General features: G+C 35.6%; 1 long non-coding RNA gene across 1 annotated transcript in view; it reads left to right on the top strand.

Moving 5' to 3' along the window:
* The window catches only part of LOC306760753, a 115,572-nt gene extending 91,882 nt beyond the window's left edge, over nucleotides 1-23,690 (top strand). The window contains exon 4 of the long non-coding RNA XR_013771453.1: nucleotides 21,734-23,690. This is a non-coding gene — a long non-coding RNA (uncharacterized lncRNA). The remainder of the gene's footprint in view (nucleotides 1-21,733) is intronic.
* Nucleotides 23,691-24,077: the final 387 nt, after the last annotated feature.

Raw genomic sequence — 24,077 nt, 5'->3', positions numbered from 1 at the left:
TGGTTAACTTGTGCTAGAACCATTTTTACTAATCTGAATAAATTCCCATGTTTACGGGACCATGTTTTTAAGAGTGTAGGGACAAGGCATTTGTCAGTTCAGCTAAAGATCAGCGCTGTAACAAAATGTTGGTACATGATAAGTATGGATTTGAAATTCTTTAGATATTGTAATGCAGTCTTCTAAGCAGACAGACAGCAAGTCTTGCTGTCGTGAAATGACTCAATTTAGTGGGAAGTCACTTGTAACTTGACTTGATTCATATACAAAACAAAACCAAAACAAAAAACATATCTGTGCATTTGTATATAGATTTAACCCTGAAGTTACCAAAAGATTCATTCATTCATTCATTCATTCATTCATTCATTCATTCATTTGTTCATTCATTCATTCATTCATTCATTTATTTTCAGCATATCACAATTTCATTGTTTCAGGCTCAATTAAATATTGCAAATTCAGCTCTTGACGTTTTAGTTCAATAAAAACAAAGTCCAGAAACTATGCTGAGGGAGCAGAAATAAAGATTCACCTTATGGCTAAGTTGTGATATGGACATTCCTTTAGTTGTTTATCTCAGCTAATTTGCTAATCTGTAACACACCCATAAATAATGATAAATATTCAAATTCTGATTCATTTACATCTGATCAAGGCTAATAAATTCATTTTAACAAAACTAAAAGGACACTGAGAGATAATATCCATTCAGTGAAAATACAGTTTTTTAAACTCATGGAATAATTAATTTTGAAGCATCTACATTAGCTTAACTGCACAAGTTGATATGACATAACAACTTGGTAATACACCACACAAAGGCAAATTAGTGTAATTCAGATTAAGGCTAGGCCAGGCTCTTGTTTAATGTTTAATCTCTACAAAATATCTTTTCATTATGGTTGATGGACTTCAGATCCAACATTTTATAATACTGACAGATTAATTACTTTACATTTATTAGCCAGCTCATCACAAATGATCACCTGACAAAAAGTTTTCACATAACTTTCTAACTAATAAAGAAACTTGTTTCCAGCTCCTGCAACTCACTTCCTAAACTGTTTTCTTGACAATTAAGTGTAAAGGTTATTACACACACATGCTGAATTCTTAGCAATCCAGATAACCTCATTTTAAGCGCTAGAGAGGCTTTACCATATGATGCATGGTCTTTCCCATCCCCCAGTCTTTGTGTCTGGGGAAAGTCACGTGGTAATTGAGAAACAAATTATTTCATTGGCTATATTCAGAGCATCTATAAGAGAACAGCAGCTTGTCCCGGGAGTCAGAATCTAGGTACAATGTCTTCTCTGCAATGGGATGGCCTACACAAATGGGCTGGTGCACCTACCCAATTAACACCCTGCCTGCCAATCCCTGTCAGGTCACACTCCGACTCCCATGGCATGCTCTACCTGTCTCTGCTGCTCTCAACACATGCCCAGCTCCAATATAGAATTAACGCCACTTTTCACCTGGTCACACTGACGTGCCATAGATTAGACTGGTGCAGCATGGAGATATGCAAGGCACTCCAAATGAGGGCACCTGGGGTTAAGATTTCAAATGCAGAGGGGCTATTGTTTTGCCACTTCTTTAATATTAATTAAACTCTGAGGTGAAAATGTTCTTTACAAAAGTACAGCTTAATTCCTCCATGAGTGAACACCTGATAAGAGATTTTATTTAATGATCACCTGGATGTTACAACTTATCACACCAGTTAAGACCTTAATAAAACCAATAAGCAACTGGGGCTAAGTGCTTTTTTTATGTTCAACATTTTCTGATAAATATTCATTTTTACACAATATTAATAAGGTGAAGAAAGATTTACTTTATTTAATTATTTATTTTACATCTTACCTAATCCCTGCATAATACCAACTGCAATTAAATACATTATTAGTTTCCCTCACAGAGCAATGTGTTTTTTTGGAACTGCTGATATTTTTATAACATATATTTTATATGAATAACCAAATGTTTGCATAAATAATTTACAGTGTGTTGTATTTGAGGGTTTGTTTTATTATGTTTAAAATGTTCACAATCCCTCATAGCTTAATTATTATAGGAGTGATATTTTGTTTCAATTTTGTTAGAAAATTTATATATTATCATTTGTTTATGACTTTATCTTTTCTTTTACTATATGTTAACTTTTGACATTACTTTAATAAAGATTATTCTTTCTGGTGAAGCAGGGTGCCTCAGGCTGAATGAGGCTCACTCAGACAGAGCATCCCATTGTTATCTTTGCACTTCGTGTTTTACTCATGTCTTACTTCTGCAAGTCTGTTAAACCATAACTAAATAGATGCTCATTTGTTTTAACAGCTGCAGGAGTGAAGGACGTTACTTTTGCCTTTTAACTGAAAAATGTATGATGAACTCAAAATATGCATCATGCCATTATCTGGCAAAAAAAAGCCTGAGCAGAAGAAGAGCAAGCGAAGAAGAAAGTCCGCAGTCTCTGTGCAAGCTCTGAGATTGTTCTCTTCCCTTTGCAAAGGTTACTCTGAGTTCTGAATCCGTGTCTCTCTCTTTATTTTATATGTCACAGAGGTTTTAAACCTGACACATATGTATTTCTATAGTTTCATATTTGTAGATGCACTGAAAATTTTACCACACCATTTCAATAGTATAAGTAAAAGAGTTGGGGTTAAGCAGAGTTTGGGGGTTACAGCTATTTTCACAAATAAATTTTTTGTTTGGCAACACAAAAGTAAAAAAAGAAGAAAAAGGTTAAGTTTAATTCAGAATGTCGTTGGGTTTAGTAAGGGCAGCTATTCTCCACCTACTGTTTGCTTTTTGCTCCAAACATCACATCATGTTAGCAACAATTTCTTTACAGAATAAATTGGGTTTTTTTTGTTTTTCTTTTTAAGTAGGACCTTCCACTTTCATTGAAAAAATATTGCTATCCATAAGAGATGACAACATAGACCTTGTTTCTTTCATACAAAATATCTTCCATAATTAAACAGACCCTGCTAGCCTGAAGAACCCACCTTTAATTCTTAACCCTGCTGTCTTAGTTAGTCAATCTGCCACACACTGAAGTGTTCCCTCTGCATGTTGCTCTTCACAAATAGTGTTGATGTGATTCCTATAACTACATGACATTTACTTTTCTTGAGACTTTTTTAAAGGAATTAAAAGGTTAGTTGAAACTGGTTGTCTGCCTTCTCACTGTTGCCAAAGTGCAAGAAAAGCTTCCATTTCCATTTAGTTTCCCAACCAGTGACACTGACATGCCAGTAAGAGTGTGTCAACAAGCGATCACCTTCTTAGACATGTCACAAGATCTGCAAGACGGCCTTGTCTATGCAGGGTGTCTTCTGTTGTGGACTAATTTGCTGTGAGCATTCGTGAAACGCCTCTATAAATCAGGCCCACAACAAAGTTGCTTATCTCCATTTTCTGTGTTTCTGTCCTTAGCTGCAGTACATGAACATAAAGCAATATACCCTTAGGGGATCTGCTCTTAAACTGACTTTACCTGTCTATTTTCACAACTAAAATCCTCTATCCAAATATTGTCTTAACTACGTTTTCCGATTTAGGGTCGATGGGAAGCTGGAGCCTATACCAGCAATCATTGGGTGATAGTCAGGGTACACCTGGACAGGTCGCTAGTCCATCATAGTACCATCACAGTTTGGTCGTTTGTCAAAAAAAATGCTTTTCACAATGGAAGGTCAGGTATTGTGAGATGATGTTTCAGTGTGCGGCTGATTTGTGAGGCAGTGTTTCACACCATAACCAGAGCGGTTAACCAATGACTATTAAGCCTTTTTATCGATGATTATGGGTTTTTTTTTGTTGTTGTTGTTGTTTTTTTTTTTATGTCATTAACTTTTGAAAATGTAAATCAATACTTTTACACTGATTTTAACTTTTACATTTACCTCTAACTCTAACTATTTGTTGGTGGCTGGCTTGTATAAAGGTATTAATGTCTTGGGCCAAATTCACACCGGAACAGCTCGGGACAGTCAATTTGATTGGGTGGAGAGGTCCAGTAAGTTTTGCGCATTCCTTTGGTTTGTTTTGCGAGCTGCACTTTGCACAAGCAAATCAAATCACATGGACACATTATGTAGTTACAACAACTGAACAACCACTGACAAAGAAGAAAATATGGCTTATTGATTGGCCAGAACTAACAACTTGTTCACTGCAAGTAAAAAATTTAAGCAACAATAAATTTGTTCATTTTTACAATTTTTGTTTTTTGTTAAAAAAAGAAAACTAACACACTTTCACAAGAAAACATGTCCAGGATGAGCAGTAGGAGACGCAGCGAGCTATTTAGCATGTTGGGTTATATGACAGGTCCTCTTTGGCTCACTGGATGTTCCGTTTGCTTTCACACTGTCAACGAACCGCAGTAATTAACTGTGGTAAATAAAATCTCTTTTTAAATTTGTATCACCAAAATAACAGTTCAGTTTTTATTTTCATAGAGGGATCCATTTCTATTTAAATACCATGGGCCGTATTGGCCCTCATGGGTGGCAGCTGCCACACTTGTGCGACCAATTTTTAAATTGGTGTTTTTGAATGGACAAAAAACTCTGTAAACTTTGGCCCCTCTGAGATAGAGCACCATTTTAGGATAAGTATTGCCTTGAAAGTCACATGGAAGAAGTCTTTAAAAACATTTTGTAGTTCTGTGAGCCTGTAGTCAGTCATTGCTGCACCTGAAGCCACCAGATTCCTTTGCAGATGAAAACATGTTTTCATCCTGGAAGAACTTTGGCCACTGATGGTGACTGTTCATTCACAACTGTGCTCAGAATTTGAGGCTTTTTTTTTTATGCCCATTTCTTTTTCTGGATATCAACTATTCTTACACACTTTAAGTTGGTATGCTCACTCTGAGTGAAATTTTAAATAAACATTTAAACTGCTGAAGCTAAATTTTAAGATTTTATAGGCAACTTTAAGTTTGACAGAAATCACAACATGACTTAAGCTAAATATGCTATGAAGGTAATAATATGTGAAAAACATTATAATCAATGATTATGATCAAACAGCTAAACCAAAACATTTAACTTTCTGTACCAAAAACTATTCTTCATGGGCGCACCAATCTTAGCTAAGATTATACTATATGATTATTTGATTGAAATGGTATTGCCTGATATTTTTATTTATGTAACTGCCACCACACATTTAGAGTACCCCAATGTTAAAAACTGCTTAAAGTTATGGACATAGCTTATAAATCCATTTTCTTCTTAGATGAACAAAGCTTGAATATTTTTGTGTGTGTTTAGTCCCAGTTTGCCTAAATCATTGTTTTTATGCCTAACTGTCAGCACTTGCAAAGACAGAAATAGTTTTATGTTTATTAGTGTAAAACAAAACAAAACAAACAAAATAATTAACTGCAACTGTGCAACTCTACAAATATTCTTGTTATTTAAGTGAATAAGTTTTCATGGTCTACAAAACAGGTCCAACAACTGGCTGGGGATCTAAATATTGACGTTAATTGATGTTGACATAGCAGGGAAATGCTATAGAAAGATCAGTCAGTCAGGAAACTGAAACTATAAAGAGGCAAGCTGCTACAACAGGATACAACAGGACAATGACCCAAAGCAGACCCTAAAATCCACCATGAACTACTTCAAGAAACACATCCTGAAGCCTTTCAACAGACCCTTAGACTCAAACTGGGTGCTGCAGAGTGGGTGTTACTGAGCGCTATAATGATTTTTTATTTTTTTATTTTTTTTTTTTTTGTATAGTCATTTAAGAAGAAATCAACATTTAAAGATGATTTTTCTTCATTTATGTGCTGCCAAGGAGATGGCGAATGGTTATGTTTTAGTTGTATCTGTCTGTTATCAACTTTACGTAAAACTACTGGTGAGATTTTTATGATTTTTTGTATTTTACTATGAATGTGTCTTGGTCTAACCATTCAATTTTGGGAGTGATTAGTATCAACATCTGATCAAGGAATTTTTAAAGTATTCTTTATTATTGGAAAATACGGCCATTTTCAGTATATATGCTCAAAATGCCGCAGTAAATGGTCAGGGTGCTTGTTCAACAAAGAAGTTAACAATACATAATGGTTATCAATAATAGATAATGGTTATCAAAGGATAATCTATTGATAACTTGTCAAGGAAAACTTATCAATAGATATCACAAGATATCAAAGATAGATCGGGATCCTGGCAAATTTCTGGATACTATGATCCAGAACAGGAAAAAAGGGAATCTTTGAAACTTTCTCACTGTGAGAGAACAAACCAATATATAAACATGCAACAAATACCACAATATGAAATGAAATGAAATTAATGAAATGAAATGAAAATGAAATGAAAAATACTTTATTAATACCCAAAGGGAAATTCAATATTGTAGTAGATAATAATTAACTTGAGGAGGTCTTGTTCCTGAGGCTGATGGCTGGAATGATCTTCTGTATCTTTCAGTCTTACAGCGGACCTGAAGAAGCCTCTCATTGAACACACGTTGTTGTTTCTTCACTGTGTTGTGGAGAGGGAGTGAAGAATTCTTCATCATCTTCATCAGCTTGTGCAGCATTCTTCTTTGGACAATCAGCTCCAGCAGCTCCAGAGTTTCTCCAAGCACAGAACCAGCTTTCTTGATCAGTTTGTTGATTGAATATAGCAGGACACTGAAATTATTATCAACAAATCAAATAATCTAATAGTGTATCAATATAAAATGAGTGTAGGACTAGAACATAGGTTGGAACCATTACATAAGCTGCTTGGCAGAGGTCTGCGCTCTCAGAATGCTTTTCTAGTTTTCTTTGTTTATTTTTTCCCTAAAATGTATTTTCTGCAGGAACTTCACTGAAAATTGAAAACAACTTCTTTATAAATGTAGTTTTCTCTCCACCTGTGGGATACCTGATTTGTTGCAGTACTTACCTTAACAAATACTTTAAAACACCATTTTACCAAGTGTGAGATGCTGTTGCAGTAAACCTGTCTATTCACAAGTTTCTTCAATAACAGTTATTACTTTATTTCTAGCATTCATAAATTATTTGAAATTATATTTATGCCAGCTAAAGGTGTTTTCATTGAGGCTTGAGTTCAAGTGCAATCAAGGACAGTTATTTATTGGGCAATCTTTGTTCAGATTTTTGTCTTTTTGCTGCTCGTTATTGTCTTTTTTAATAACCATTTTCCAGATTTAAGCACCACAGGAATAGAACTGTGTGACACTTTCATGAGATCATTCTGTGGCTTAGAATATTGTGTCAAAGCGCTTTACTGGCATTGCGAACTGAGGCTAAGTGATATCCTCTGGGTTGATCTGCAACAACAAAGGGGTCCTGGCACAATGGCAACATGTGACAGTGATAGTGAGATAGGGCTCGACTGGCCTCGGTTGGCATTTCTGAGGTCTGAGTTTAGCTACACCATCGGTTGCTTGCAATACTCTGTGCATGAACATTGACAATTCACATGGGGGGGGGGGGTTTGCAATTGTCTGCTGCATTCTATGTTCTTGAGGATGTTGACAAGTTCAGTTTATTGAATCAGTCAGATCCAAGAATGGTGAACCATTGAATAAACAACTGGATGTGTTTTGGCCACTTCAATCTAGATCTTTTACTTCCCATCATGGAAAATAAGAGGACTTAACATGACAGGTAAGGACTGACTTGTAAATTTTTTCACCATGAGAAGTTGGTGCTTTTTTTTCAATCAACACCCTTTGGAACCGGCATCTATTGCAACCAGAATCCAGTTTCTGTGGTAATACACACTTTTACATAGAAAGTGGATGACCATGCCCGCCATGCATTTCTTCTTTGAACTTTACGTGCAAAGTAAATCTGAAGGCAGACGCATGCTTTACTTTTAATTTTTCCATCACATGTACAGCGGTTGAAAAGTCATATTTTCAGGCCTGTTTCAACACTTTTGAATGTAAGAAGAGAGGTTAGATTCAGAAGTACGGATACATATTAGAATTATTATGACAAAATATAATTTGTATGTTAAAGGAAGCAGTAATAGTTAACACCACTTTCACAACATTTAAGCAATGAAAACTAAGTGCAGTGTATCACATGGTCTTACTTGGTTGAGAGTAACATCACTGACAAGCTGGTAGTTTCAGCATAAACAGTCCTAATCTTCATATAAGTTCCTGTAAATACAGAGGGCAGAGCTTTCCTGCAAGGAGTATGTGATTAAATTCAGATTACAATCATTACATAGTTAAACAGGCATCAAGATTACTTGTGTTCCACTTCATTATAAGGTATATAACACTAAATAAATTCATTGTCTACTGCTTTGCATTTGAAGTTGGATTTATTTTAAAGTACTTTTTCTGTCATTTTATAGGCATTTGCACTCGCACAGTCAAAAATAAAAACTAAAAGAAGAGGAGACAGTTTATTGTAGTTGTTATGTTTTCTGTTTGTTTTAAACAATTCATGTGTTGCCTCTCGCCAAGCAACAGGTGAAAAAGGGGCTCTTTAACTCTGGCATCCCACCCTGCACCGTAGAAACATCCTCCAATGGCTTTCTGTAACAATAAGACTTTGTAGAATTGGATACATGACTCCATGTGTTCAGGTGTGAAAATTCAATAATACTTTAACCATGGATTATCTCTCTGTCAACTTAAGCAAGGGAAATACCATTAAGCCTGGTTTTCTACAGATACATTTTGCCATCTGGGGATGTTATAAACCATTAACATCAAGCAAAGACCTATCACTTTCCAAGGCTGAGTATTGTATGTGAAAGGCTACACTCACCTCAGTGGATCCCAGTGGATATTAAGCTAACAGTTGTAGGCTCCAGTGGGCACCTTAGCAAAGAGATCCTCTTTATTACTGCAAGTCAGTGGCACAAATATGATCTGTGTGATCTGAAGCTCTTAAAGGCCAGCAGCTTTGTAGGAAGGGGTACAGCTTGTCTACACTGCATGCAATTTGCAGATTCTTTACACTGTATTGTGTACGCTGACAGGTTTGTGATTTGTTTGCACTTCATGGGTGTCTAATTGATTAAGATTAAAGGAGAATGGTTTGTCTGGCTGTCTAAGAAAATTCCTGGCACATTTGTATTTGTATGTGCCCCTCCTTTTTATGTGCAAGTAAACCCTCGAACTACACACCTAACATGAGCCAACACAGGCCACATGCTGGCCTGCATGCTGGTTCACATGCACTGCATGACACAGAAGCTGAATAAAGCCATCACTTACTTACCAAACAACTGGGTTACTGGTTTTACTGTCTGTTCCAAGGAGCTTTGCCAAACCCACACACATGTACGGAGTTGTACTGCACATATTCTGCTCCTATTGTTATAGAAAAAAAGTTAAATACTGAAAGACCTTTTTTTATGTATGTAATGTGTAATGCTCTTTCATTTAAAAGAGAAATTCAATGATAAACGGAGATGAAAAAAACTATTGATGTAGCATTAAATGACAGGTTTGTATAAAAATCCAAAGTAATTCAATGTCTTTGCAATATGCACATATGCAATTAAGTTTCTGTGATGAAATTAGAATTTAATTAATTATATTATTGAAACTGTTACTTGCTTTAATTAAACCCTAATTTTGAAAGCTAGAACTGAAGCTGGTTGAATGACAAAGAGAAAATATTATGTCAAAGTCAGAGAAGTGGTTTTATTTTCACTGCAAGCTAATGCAATACTACAAAGTACAAGAAATGAATCCTGTCCTACTCGACTTGCTTTGATAGTGGACCACAACGCTATAAATAATGTATTAAAGGATTTACAATGCTGAGAAAGAGAGCTGCTTTCAGAAGAATGAAAGTTCCTTTACGAGTGCATGAAAAAAAATGTGTGTTAACTCTTTGCAGCCTGGACTAATTTATAAAAGACTTCATATATTTTCTTTTGTATTGTCCAGGTTAAGAGAGTGTTTGGCTTCCTTTTTACAGTTTGTGGTAGCTTATTTTTCTGCCAAAAGGTGTTTGAGGCCTACTGGGACCACTTAAAAGTTTATGCAGAGCACTAGCCAAGTTGGACAAAAAAGCCTTGAAGTATACACACACTGGCCCCTTTCTCAGAACCTCTCAGCTCTGGCTTGGGGGAGTGTTGTTGGTTTATGAGAGGGAAAATAGCCCCAGCCTTCTGCAAAAGTGAAATGGGATTAAGGCCTTTGTTCAGCTCACAATGGTGAGGGGAATTAGCAATAGTTGTAGGCACTTAGAAGAGCTCTCACACAGAAGCTTATCCCAGATTTTGCACAATAATCATTTGAATATCAACAGTGTTTTGCAACTACAGCGCTAATGTATAAACCTCTCTCCTTGGGATATCGAAACCCCCAAAAGGATTTTTAGCTCTGATTTTATTCACACTCTTTATAAAGAAGCATATTTTTTAGCATCATTTTGCTTCACTTTGAAGAAAATCACAGTTAAAAAAGTTGTAAGGATAAGCTAAAGTTTGGAAAACAAAACTAAAACTGTTTATTTGTTAAATAAGAAAATCATTGATAATTAAACAGTATACTATAAAAATTGATGTGCATATGGGCTTTTTAATTTCCCTCCATGTAGCATTTCTAAGTTTTGTTTTAATTATCCCTAACATATCTTTCCAACGCATTAAAATATCAGAGTCATGATCATAATGAAATAAACTTTCTATTTGCAGATATCTAACGTTCTACCATCTTATAAAAATGAAAAAAAAAACAAAAAAACATAAGTGGTCCAGCATCTTTTTTAAATGTTTTTTTTAAAGTGTGGGCTGCAAAATAAACTATTATTTGAATGTGTTGCTTCCTTATAAATTGTTCTGGGATAAACACAATCCTGAGCTCTGACAGCAGAATCAGACTTGTCAGAGATGAGCAAAAGCTCTCGGAGGAAGCTGATTTGGGAGCTTCTGCCTCAGTTGAGTCTCACGAGACTGGTTTCAAGAAGTGTGATGGCCTCAGCATTTTTGCCCACACAGTGAAAACGTATTGTCCAAATCACAAAACATTGAGTGAGATCAGCAGACTTGTCAAGAGGCCCTGGCTTGAATATGAATGATGAGAGAAGAGCAGGGTGGTCCTAGTGCTGTTTTGGTCTTAGGCAGGTGAACATGAGCTCAACTGTCCCTGCCAGCTGTCCATAGTTAAACAGCAGAGTTTACCAAACTTGGGAGACTAAAAAAGGGGGAAAAAAATTGGGATGAGGACAAAAAACACGACTGTTTAGCACTTTTATGTAAATTAGGCACTGGCATAACTGTTTTTTTTTTTCAATTTTCTTTTAATGGTTGTATATTTTAGGCGCTGATATATAATCATAACACAATCGCCATCAAATCAGACAAAGTTCTCACGGTGAAATGAAAATGAAAAATGAAGGTGTTTTTTTTTTTCTTTCCCCAAAGTGAGCCCATCAATAAATGTTCTGTCAAAATGAAGAAATTAAGACATAACACTTCCCCGTCTTTCCTGTCCTTAACACATTCACGCACACTAGTTCAATTCACTCACACTCAAGTATCTGCATAGTTCCCGCATTCAGCTGGATACAATGATGCACAAGATGAATAAAGTTATCTCTGCAGCTGAATGGGATGTTGCTGGTGGGAGGGGAACAGGGAGGTTCCCTATGTGCCTGAGCTGAAAAGAGCTCGGCTTTGAGGACCAGTGCTGCAGAGGTCAGGGCCCCATCTGCTTTTAGGGGTGAAAGGGACACCAGCGGGCTGGACTGGCGCAAGATGCCTAACAAAACCTAATCGTGTCAAATAAAGACATCTCAGATTGGACGTTGACAGATCCCTTCCCAATGTTGCTGAACACACTTTGCTTTGGTTTGTATCATGTGTCACAGTCAGTGTCCCATCTCACTTGAGTATGACATAAATGTTGGTTTTTTTTTGTTTTTTTTTGTATTTTCTTTTGATTTGGGGGTCTGAAAGCAGCATTTTCTACACAGGTAGGATATTTTCCAGTTGTTTTGTGATGCCAGAATTTTATACACTGAAAATCAAATTGATAATAAGTGAAACTTGAAACCATTGTCTTTTTGCCTTTTAACAGATTTATAACTACTCACGTTAATGGTTCATGCCATCCCATATCTAGAAACCCTTTCCAGGCAGATTTGGCTTTTTATATATTTATCTTTGCGAGGTTTGCAAGAACGTGTTGATGAAACAATCGCAACTTCCTTAAAAAGAAGTCGCTGATAGGATCATATACAAACTGCCTATATGTAACTCTTTCTTTAAATAGACATCACGCCTTCCTCGCCTTTAGAGTTTACAGAATTTACAGGGTGTATAAATTCAGTCGAAGTTTAAATTTGCAGGGGGTAAGTAGGATAATAATCAGGCCACATTATAAGGACTTGATGGTTCATTTTCCCTGTCAGCAGAGGCAGAGCTTTGCCCAAAGATGTGCCGACCTGTGCAGATGGGGTTCAAAGCCAATTTCCATGTTAAAAACTCTGCACGCCTCAGAAATCCCTCTGACTGACTCTCGCTGATCAGAGTATGTGACAAGCCTGTCTTTTAAAACAGCTCTACTTGTGTAAGTGGATGGATGTGTACAACAAACAGTCTGGCCAGGTTTGAATGTAGTAATAAGTTGTTTTCATGCATGCCCAGAGGCAATGACATAAAGACAAAAGATTGCTCTGGAGTGTGCTGTCAAAATGTAAAATATGGGCCATTATATGTGGCATACAGTAATTACACAAACTGTAAAAAGCTGTGCTTTTTTTCCCCCTTCCTTTTATCAAATACGTGTCAAGTGTCGTTACAAAGCTTTAATTCTTGCCAGAAAATCAGTTCAGCCATTCATCATCAGCTCACATTTGAATTTGTTTTCCTTCAGGCTTCTTTTTTTTTTTTTTTTTTTTTTTTTCCCCCTCCATGCCGACGTTAGTGAAAGACGGAATCCGCAAGAAGAATAAAGAGATCACTGGGACGGCGAGTATTTGTTTGATGAGATATGCGATGAACAAATTTTTAAAAAGGAGGCAAAAATACATCTGCCAAATATCATTCTCAGCATCCTGAGGGCCACAGTGTTTACGTCACTCTTTATCTTGCTGTCAACTGCTGCCTGCATATTGGCTTCATAGACACAAACTAGTAGTGTGCCTTGTGTAGGAAGGGAGAATTATACTTGTAAGTTCTGCACAGAATTAGCCTGTCCTGTTTTAAGCCATCTATCTTAATTGCAATCACAAACTCTTCAAAAAGAGAGGCAACCGGAGAACAGTCTCATTTTTAAGACATTGTTCTTTGTTCACTGTTATCACATGACTGTGTAATGGTGTCTGTGCTATAAGCTGCTAGCCTGTGCCGCTGTGCTGGATATAATATATCCATTGAAATGCCTGCTTGCTGCAGAGTATTAAGCATGGGGAAAAAACAATCTTGGTGGGCTCCGTGCAACTAACAATAGATAGAGGCATGATGACTTATTAAACACAGCCAACCTGCAGCATGGCTTTTCTCATTATCTTTTCAATTCGCAGCCTCTAAAGCCTATGGGTCTGGTGACAAAACTCTTGCCATGTAATTCTCGCTCAGGCTCCTTTCATCAGCCGATTTCGCAGAGAAATATGAAGCTGATTTTATCGTACTCTATAAATTCACAAAAGCCCCTCAAGTTGCCCCCATGGAAGACATACCTCATTTCAGTGATGTGCCACCACTATTGCTGATCCCAGCCGTTTGATAAGGGAGTCTCCCCTTTTTAATGATTTGACAGACATCAAACATGGGCCCTATAGATACAGCGTTTTTTAATACAGTTTTCTTTTCTTGTTTACAGCAGGTGCTCAAATGAAAGAACATATCTATCGGATCTTTGTTTCTCAACACATAACATATTAAAAACTGCATCAGCTTTCAGATAAAATCAATTGTACAGCATTGCCACATGCAAGGATTTGCTGTTGTCATAATAGTAAATATTTTACAGTCTCTAGCTTGAATTGTTATTTATTTAATTATTTGTTTATTTTATAATTTATTTCTATTCAAAGGAAAATGATAAATGTTTAATTTTATCAGCTTCAACGATGCTCCAAAAGTCTTCCTTTCTGCATGAAACAGGTAAATAAAGATAGCTCATTGTCATCAATTCATTTCAAATAACAAAATGACATCTTATGCAAAGCACAAATTAGTTACTAGCAGAAGTAAATAAGCAATAATAAGACAGTTGCTGTCATATACTGTTAAATTTAATGTGCTTGAATTTGTGTTCAGTTTCCTCTCATCTCTTTCTCTCATGTGGATTCTGGCATATTTGCAGTATCCTGGCATACTGCAGGGATTGTTTTCTTTGAAATGTTTTGACTATGGTGTCACTTTTAAAAACTTTCATCATGCATGGGTGCCTAATCAATTGAAATGCAGCTGCCTTAGCCCCAAGCCTAGGTGTAAGTTCGACCAGCTTTCATCAGCTCAGCCTCAGCTTAAAAATAGAAAATCCTGCTATGATGAAAATTTCAGTTTGAAATGGATATCCAGCCTCCCCACTGAGCTGCAACTGCATTTAGAGTGAGAGCGATTCAGGCACATGATTGTCAACAAAACACATAGTTTGCTCAAATGTATGTAATTATCCCTGTATGGATAAGTTTGTCAAAATGTGTGAAATTTGTTATAATTGTAGCTTCTACTCTTTTGTATGTAAACTTTATTGCTTTATGCGTACGTCACTTTAAGCCCCCTTCCCCCCTTCAGTGCTAATTAGATTTCTTACATTATGATGTTTGATAATGCCTCAAGGTTTGGTTCCTTCTATCAAAACATTTCTGCAACCATTCACTACTGTTAACGCTTTATGGATCTCCCTTACGTAATTATTTCATATTCACTATTTTCACCTCCACAGGAAAAATATTATCTGCAATAATCGTTGTCATCATCATGATTCTCTTCGTGGTCTGTTGGCTCCAAATAAGTAATTTAGTTGTAAAGCAGCTTCATTTATTTTGCCTATTCATTTTTCTTCCTATCATATATCTAAATACAAATCTTCATTTTATAACTGACAGCTTATTACCTCTGAGCACATGCTGATAAATTTAATTCCAATGAGTTAGCTTCCATTTTCGGATCCCATTATCCACTAATATGACAGCGGGGTGTAGGAGGAGAAAAAACTTACAGAAAAACACCAAGATAAACTATTATTATTATTATTATTATTATTATTATTATTATTATTATTATTATTATTATTATTATTATTATTATTATTATCTTAGAAATACTTAAACATTATATATATATATATATATATATATATATATATATATATATATATATATATATATATATATATGTTAATTTAAATGAGTATTTTTTTGCTCCTTTTCTATGATACTAAAACAAAAGTTTTATTCTGATCTTTTTAAATGTGACATGATATGTTTTAGATTTTAAGAAGTCATTTTTAAATAATCTTTTAAAAAAAAAACACACATTAGACAAATTTAGGATTTTTCTGGTTAAAATTTAGCAGTTTTTTTTTTTTTTTTTTTTTTTTTAACATTCTCACATAATGAACAACACGGGTTGTTGAGTGATATTTTTTAATCACCAGACTATTTTGTTTTATGCCTCATTTTATTTAGTTTTTGAAAAGTGTCCCTTTATGAACATATACTTTCTAATAGAGCAACCTTTTGCCTCAGTTGGGTCTATTTTGGTAAAGCAAGTAAGTAAGTAAACAATTATTATTAGCTTTGATGTTGGCCTGAATAGCACTCAATTAACAATGTGGCTAATGAGCCCATTAAGGATGAAAGTGTTCTCAACAGGTATGAGAGGATACTGCTGTTTTTGGAGTCTCAGTTCTCAGCACTGAATGCAGCATGAATAACGGTGCTCTTTCTCAATCGCTTCAAAGGCCAAAGCTCTACAGCCCAGAGAGCAGAGTTAAATAAAGGTTTTCCTGCAACTGGAAAAAAAAAACCTGCCAAAAATATTTCAAATGTATTTCAAAGCAACCAAAATGTTCAGAAACAAAGTTGTCATTCTGTGAAAAACATAAATAATTACCTACTTATGTTTGGATTTTGAAGATAAATTTAAAGATACTTTTTTATCCTTCTCTCAAAAACTAAAAAAAAAAAAAGGATACATTTTTTTTAACATTGTTTTGCTAAATTTGATTTTTTTTTTTTTTTGTGTTAAAGCAAAAACCACATTCTATGTAGCAGTAATTATGTCTGAGTGCAACATACGATTTATTTTGTTGTCACTGAAAGCAAAGTAAAAGAAAGAGCCTGTGAGGCTTTCTGCTGCACCAGCTTTTTCTCTGAAGGACTTCCCACCGAAACGCACAGAAAACCTCATGCATGGATTATTTCCACATTATTTGCTGCTGGATTCCAAAAGTTCCTGTTAACTAGCAACCAAACTCTGTCTTACTTGCTGTCATTTCTGTTTTGTTTTGTTTTGTTTTTACAAGAAACTATATTTACCTTGCTAAACACAATGAAGAAAAAAAAAAGATGTGCCACTGAACAGAAGTAACTTCCATGTTGTGTAAATATTGATAGATTTTACTTTACGGAAATGTGATGGATCTGTCAGTGACTTTTCATCCTCTGCTGTCAAGTACCAACTAAATGTTTAATTCAGCTTTTATTTATGTGCTGGTGAAAAACTGAACAAAATCATGAGGGAAAAAAAAAAAGAAAAAAAAGAAACCCTGCAAAAAGAAAAAAAAAAAAGAAAAGGGCCAAAATGGTATTTAAGAACAGTGGCTGTGCACCAAACACTAACAATGAGTAAATATATGATATAACAGCGTGTTGAATGAATTTATCTATTTGTAAAACCTGCTTGTCTGCACAAGTTTCAGAATGTTATCAGTAGTTTCAGCTCAAGAATACCTTGAGGTGTTTTGAGTGTAAATCCGTCTAAAGCTGCCAGCACTGACATACACAGCATATGCTAAATACAGATAAGAGTATTTTTAATAGATCGGCAAAAAGTCTCCCCACACAGCTCAATGAATGTGCTTTGAATGTAGTAGATAAGTTGGCTTAAGCTGAATGCTGTATCCCAATGCAACATTGTGCTTCTGGGTGAGCCCATCACAAACTAGCCTTCCAGTAAAGACCACTTCCAGGGGAGGGATTATAGAAAAGCCTTCGAGATCAGCTTCATGTCTTACTAGAGTTTCTGATTATTAATAGTGCTATGTGACAGCAAGAAATAGGCGTTGGCAGGGATCATATCGAAAAATATCTTTAAGGCTTTTTTTTTTTTTTTACCTACCATGTCAAACTAAATCAAAAGAATAGCATTTGGGTCATTTGAAAGTTTTCATAAATACACTTTACACAATTTTATTTTTCCCCAAACTAATCATCCAGTATCCAACTTTTACTCATTTAAAGTATTTCCTTTGTTTGAATTCAGACATAATACCACAATATTTACCTCTCTCGCTCTCTAACAAGAAGATGCAAATCTATAATGCAAAGTAAAGAACATAAATGTGCAAGAATTGAATCTGATTTATTTTTGCTGCTTAGTAAAAACTGGACAGACCTCAGTGTATTTATTTATGTTTTTACTCCAAGATGTGTTCATTCAAGTCGCTAACTTTACCTTGTTTCAATATTTCAAATACAGAAACAGAATTTTCACAGAGCACAAATTGTCTCTTTTAGGTAAAATACAAACCTTGTTGCACAATAGATAGATAGATAGATAGATAGATAGATAGATAGATAGATAGATAGATAGATAGATAGATAGATAGATAGATAGATAGATAGATAGATAGATAGATAGATAGATAGATGACTTTGCTTCTCATAGTTCTCCTCAGGTCATCTGATTGTGTGGCTGAAGAAATGACAGGACTAGATAAGCCTCTTTCATGCTTCCAAGCCACTTAAACAGCAGAAGCACCGGCTTCTGTTGCAGCAACGTGCAGCAAAAAAAAAACAAAAAAAAAACAAGTCATTTGTGTAAAACATAAAGTGCTTCACTCTAAATGTGTTAATTTTAATCTCAAACACATGGCTCACTGCTTTGATATAGTCTATCTGTTTGTGTCTGTTTTTTTTTTTTTTTAATGAACTTTGCAGTTTTGTAATATAAACTTGTAAATACATACAGTGTGTATTTAATTTACCGTGTTTCATTTCAGACTCCTGTTTTGATTTAACTGTGATTAAATAAATTCTTTCCTTTCTTTTTTATTTGGAACAATTTATAGTGCAAAGAAAAAAAGTATATATATTTATTTCTTTACTTGCCTCGACTTTTGGTGCATGGCAAATAAAATAGAATCTAAAATTGCATCTCATTCAGTCATATTGAAATGTCCTCAGTTCCTACTACATGTCACGAGGGCATCTCTTCTCTGCCTTCTTAATAAGGCAGTTCTACAGGCCTCTACTGTAATATATTTCCCCAATAAAGCAATTCCAAAGCCAGCCTGGCCTTTTGACCAGCACTGAGAATGTGGAAAGCAGCAGGCCGCCTTTGCTAACTAGGCTTACTCTCTAATATTAGATACCTGTCCCTTGGCTTTTCAGAGGGGGGCTTAGTGGTTGATATTTTCATTTGGTCTTGCCAAGATGCGACACCCCCGCTTTAATCTTGTGTTTGACGTTAAGCGCTCTGTTCATGAAGAGTCTCAGTGAACTTCAACCTCGGGGTGCTGCTGTCATACAAAAAATGATGTGGTGGGGGAGTGAAGCTGCTTGGTGTATCCTTGACCTCTCCCGTTGGCCTGCCAAAGTCTTTCCCCTGCCCTTCTTAATCAGGTGGGACCCTCTTTTTCAGAGCTGGAGATTGTATATTCCTCCATCCAGCTCTGTCTTTTATACTAACCTGAACAGATACCTATAGATAACAATGGCAGAGATATCTTTTCTTTGTTTGTTTGTTTTTTCTACTGGGAAAAGAAAAATGCTGCTGAAAATGATCAGCGGTCAATAAAGAAAACTATAAATCAATTAACATTTAAAACATGAGTAAGATTTTATGCCACAAAGATTGTTTTAAAGAAGACAAAATGAATCTAATTGTTTCATTTCCCCACTGATAAATCATTATTTAACAAGAATAATCAAATTCAGTGGGTCCACATTATCACATAAAGACTTTTGAGTATTTGAGCTTGAGAATCAACTTTACATCTCGAGGTATTGAACAAAATATCAAAAGGAAAACCTGAGAGAAGTAGGTCTGAACTAATGAATTTCTCATGATGAGTAACTACCCTTCACTCAGCTGCTGCTATTGTGCACCGCTTCCATGTTAGCATTTATCGAGATGTTGAGGACAAACAAGCCACTTCTCTGCAATCGTTGAGATGCATTTCCATACTGATTGATGCGTGGAATCAATTGCTCCCCATAGCATCCATGTCAGTCTATTACCACACTGCCTGGTAATGACAGGCTTTTCTTCACAAGATTATAGAGCATTATCACAAAACAACAAAGACTTTGCTTCGCTGTGTCTGACCTGGTCTGGGATAATTGAAAATAGTTTTATGTCTACTTAGCAGGTAAACATGAAAAAGCACGCCAATGAGGGATGTTTATATTTTCTTATATTTAAAATTGTGAAAAATTCATAGTGTAATAAAGTTATTGTCATAACGGAAAGAAATTCATAAAAAACCTGAAAAATATATGTATGTGATTGCCGAAAGGTTCGTAAACTATAAAAATGTTTGTGATTCTTGTATTTCGCCTTAACATGGAGATAATTCCAATAAACACAAAGCTGAAGTTGGATTAGAATTCAAGTCCATGCATTCCAATGCAAACATATTTGAAGTCATCAAAACAACAGGTGTTTTCCTCTCAAAAATGCCCCTCTGAGTAACTGTCCTTTTTTTTTGTCACGTGAATACCCTGCAGCTCTGTCACTGCCAAGCTGACTACAATCCAAGCCACTAAGTGCCAGCAGCATTGCAACTCGTTTAGTTTATGGCCCAGAGATGCAGCACACAGCCCTGATCCTGATTACACATGATCAAAGATGAGTTCTTCAACAATTTGGTTATGTTTTAGGGCTTGAATAAGATCGACTTGCCTGCAGCTGCAGTGTCCCTCTGAAACAACTAATTGAAAAGACTTTCGAACGTTTGGTTGGTTTAATGCAACAATTGCCATTTCCCTCAGGTTGACCTCAATCATTGGAAAAGGACTACAGTATGCGCTGCATTTAATTACCTACAGTGAATTTGATTATGAGGAAATATGGTGAATATCAACTGATTCCTTTGCCTAAGTAATATTATTCTGTATGGTTAGAGTTGTAAAAAAATATGACATGAGAACCTCAGTCAAGACAAAAGACTGTGGCTAATGAGACTGGTTAGTGATTCAAATTTATGGAAATTTTATTAATTACAGACACCTATCTTTCATCAGTACCATTTGGTGGTGAAGTAATTAAAACCAACAATGGCAGTCCCTGCAGTAGAAAAAGAAAACAAGATCAAAGAAAGTGGAGGAGGCAGGAGAAAGTCTCATATTTCCTGAACTGGGCCTGGCTGTGGGCAACTGGCCTCATTAAAGCCAGAGCATGTTGATCATCAATTAACCTGCTTTGTTTTGCTTCTGATTTGAAACCTGCATAACAACAATTCTCCTCTGGTTCCTCAGGATATATATATATATATATATATATATATATATATATATATATATATATATATATATGTATATAAATGCTAGTTTGTTTGCCATTCAGATAAAATAACATATAATAATATTTCATATTTACAACACGCTTTTCCTTCTAAGGTATATAGAAATATTGTGTAGTTTGAAACTGCCTCATGTGTTTTGCTTCATTTTTTCCCTTATAGCTGTTTTCTTTTTTGTAATCATACTGGATCATGGTTTTAAACCTCGGGTTGAATCATTCATGTGTTTAGGAATGTGAAACAGGAAAAAAAAAAAAAAGCATCTATTTTTTCTAACTAAATAGCTTTCACATGAAAGTTCACAGATACTTTTAAAATGTTCAGTGCAGCCACTAAACAGGACATTAAAGTTTTGGGTTGTTTTTTTTTGTTTTTTTTAACAACACAAACTCTGAGGTGAAGATGAGCTCAAAATTAAAAAAAAACTGATCACAAAATCTCAATGCTGACAAGAGAAAAAAAGTAATCAGACGCCCTCTAATTCTATATGAACTGCAAATAGATATTCAGTCTTAGCTTCTATTATGTGCAGTGGAGGTCATATTTAAAATGAGAGATTAGCCGCTCATCACAATATTGGTGGATTATCAACTACCTGCAATGAAAGCAAGCCCTGGCTGCAGGTCGATAAGAGTTTGACTGCATTTCGAATTAATTTTCTTAAGCTTAGAGAGCCGGCCTCCTATCTTGTTATTGATCAAAGCGTTAATCCATAACCAAGCTCATCCTCTCCCCACGGAATGAGCAGCAAAATATAAAACCATCACTGTGGGGGACTCTTGACTCTGTATAAAAACTGGAACTGACTTATGAAGCGATTTAGACTTCATTATGTACGAATTTGCTCCCAGACTATTGTTTCACTCTCAGGCTCACTTTGTATTGATCTGCTTATGTTCATTGTTCTTTTACACTTTTGGGCCAACATTTATTCAGCTCTGCAATCCTTTGGTCTGTGATGTGTTGACATGATGATTGATTGATTTCCCAGACAGCAGAAACACTCCACACCTTCGCTGCTTTCTCTGTTTGTCTTTTCCAACAGGGGGACCTCCACTGTGGATGAAATTTAGCCCCAACCCCTGACCTTTGGGTTCAGCATTTGTCTCCAGTCCAGTGACCACAAACAACTGCTGGATTGCTGTAAATGTCAGTGCAGCATGTCTCCGCCCTCTCCCCTGCGAACCACAGAACTGCATTCAACCTGCACTAACTGGACACTTTCACCAGAGCTCTATTATCAGTTATGCTGCGTTTGATTATTCTGATTTCCTTTTCATAATATTTCTTTAACCTGAACAACTGTCAGCACACAGACATAGATAAGTATTTCTTATACTTTTTTTCCTCTTTTTTATTTTTCTTGTCGATTCAGCTAAATAAAAAAAAAAAAAGAAACACACAAATACAGAAGCTCAAGTGTCTTCAGGTTATTAAAAATCTAAAAGACTATATAGTTTAGCTTTCCATTCAGAAATTAAAGATATCCGCAGGAGAGCTTTCAATATAGTATGAGCCTTTTAGCACACATATTAGTCTGTGCCATCTATCATAAGCCTCAAACATAATAGATTGTAATTCATGTTCTGAAGACAGTGGTTGTAATGCACCCCATTTTGAAGCACTTTGGCTTGCCCTTCCCCCACCCATAAATGCACACACTTCCTTTCTCTCCTCCCTGGGCCTCCTGAGGTTGGTGTCTCTGCGTTAGGACTCTATTGTTGCCTACTGCTGGATAATGCCCTTATTAATTGTACCTCTTTGTAAGGTGTCAGCTGTAGCCTCAGATTGAGATGGATGGATCTCTGGAGTCTGCTCCCTGGCCCTCCACAGACGCTCTATCTCTGCACAACATGCAGAACCAACAGCAAGCGCTGCCACATATGACTAAAAGCTGAGATAAAGCAGGCATTTTAATTACACCACATAAAAAAAGGAGACATCTCCAAACAGAAAGGCCTGTTTGTCTCAGTGCTAAGGTGAGCTGGTATGTTATATGTTTCAATTGACTTTCTGAATGTAGTATCCGTAGCAGAGATGAAATATCATTTCTTATTGATTACTTCAGGGTGTTGCTGAAATTCTGGTTAATTAGGTGGATTGAAGCCTTGGTGAGATGAACTGCATTAACATCAAATCCTCTCCCTCTCATTAAAAGAAAACAGAGTCAATCTAATTAATGCATATTAATCCCCACTGATGCTCATTTTAGCTGTAAGAAAAGTGTGACCGAATCTGCCTTCAATCATTTCTGAAAATGTGGGTTTGATCACTTTCTGAATCAACGTAAAAACCCCAGTTTGAATATTTTTTTTAAAAATATGTTTTTCATTACCTCTAAATTAATTGATTAAACTGCAGGTGAGGCAACAACTGTGCATGATGTAATATCCAGCTGCTGATTGTTGGGTTCATTAAATAATGAATAATAAAATATAGAAAATAAGTATTTGGATTATCATTCCTCCTTCTAGATAAATGTAAAATTATATTCATGATCATTTGTGACCTTACAGTGCTCTACTTTAAAACATTTCCCTTTATAAAATAGATAAATAAATAAAACACACACACAAGGTCAACTCAGTGATTTTGAAATATTTTTATTTAAAGAAAAACAACATGGACACCAAAATGTTTCATTCAGTTTCACAAAATTAATTTTTCCATATCTCTCCCAATCGCTTCCACAGCTTTCCCTTCCAATGTCCCCTGCTGTTCACACTCTTAATACGGATTTATGAATGTCAGCTTTAACAGATCCAATCTTCAGCAGTTGAGGAAGTTAGAATAATGAGTTGATATTAAGCCCATCAGGCAGTGTGTACTGTAATAATTTCCCAGAACAACATTAACATTTCACAGAGAGGATCTGGAAGGAGCTTTGTAGACGTTTGGGGTATTTCTAGTGGCGTGTACTAGATAATCAATGTTTAAGCCTACTTAAAGTCTTTTACTCATTTTTGTTTTTCCTACAATTGATCAAAAGTTTCCAGTTATATTTCTCCAATCTAAATGCAGCAGCTTTAGATATTTTTCTTTACAACTTTGGATTCATGTGTGCTCTTGAGCAGGGCACCTGATATAATACACGTCCTTCTATATTATTATATTATACCGTTCGACTTTTGTGACTTGTTCATATTTCTGATTCAGATGTTCCATGACACAAATTAAAGTTGCAAAACAGATGTGCTTTTTATTCTCAAACATTCACAGATTATTTTAAATCACATCTTTTTGAGAAGAATTTTTTTATTTTTGCAAAACGGAACATACTCACCTTTTCTTCTTTTCCTTGATTTCTTTTTTGTTTTTTAAGTCCCTAATTTGCAAATTGTTAAGACACTAATATTCTTTTAAAGTTTGATATCCACTGTTTGTGTCGG

The sequence above is a fragment of the Telmatherina bonti genome, assembly GCF_933228915.1.
Source record: "Telmatherina bonti genome assembly, chromosome: 2".
Lineage (NCBI taxonomy): Eukaryota > Metazoa > Chordata > Actinopteri > Atheriniformes > Telmatherinidae > Telmatherina > Telmatherina bonti.
This window is presented reverse-complemented; position numbering and strand designations above follow the sequence as displayed.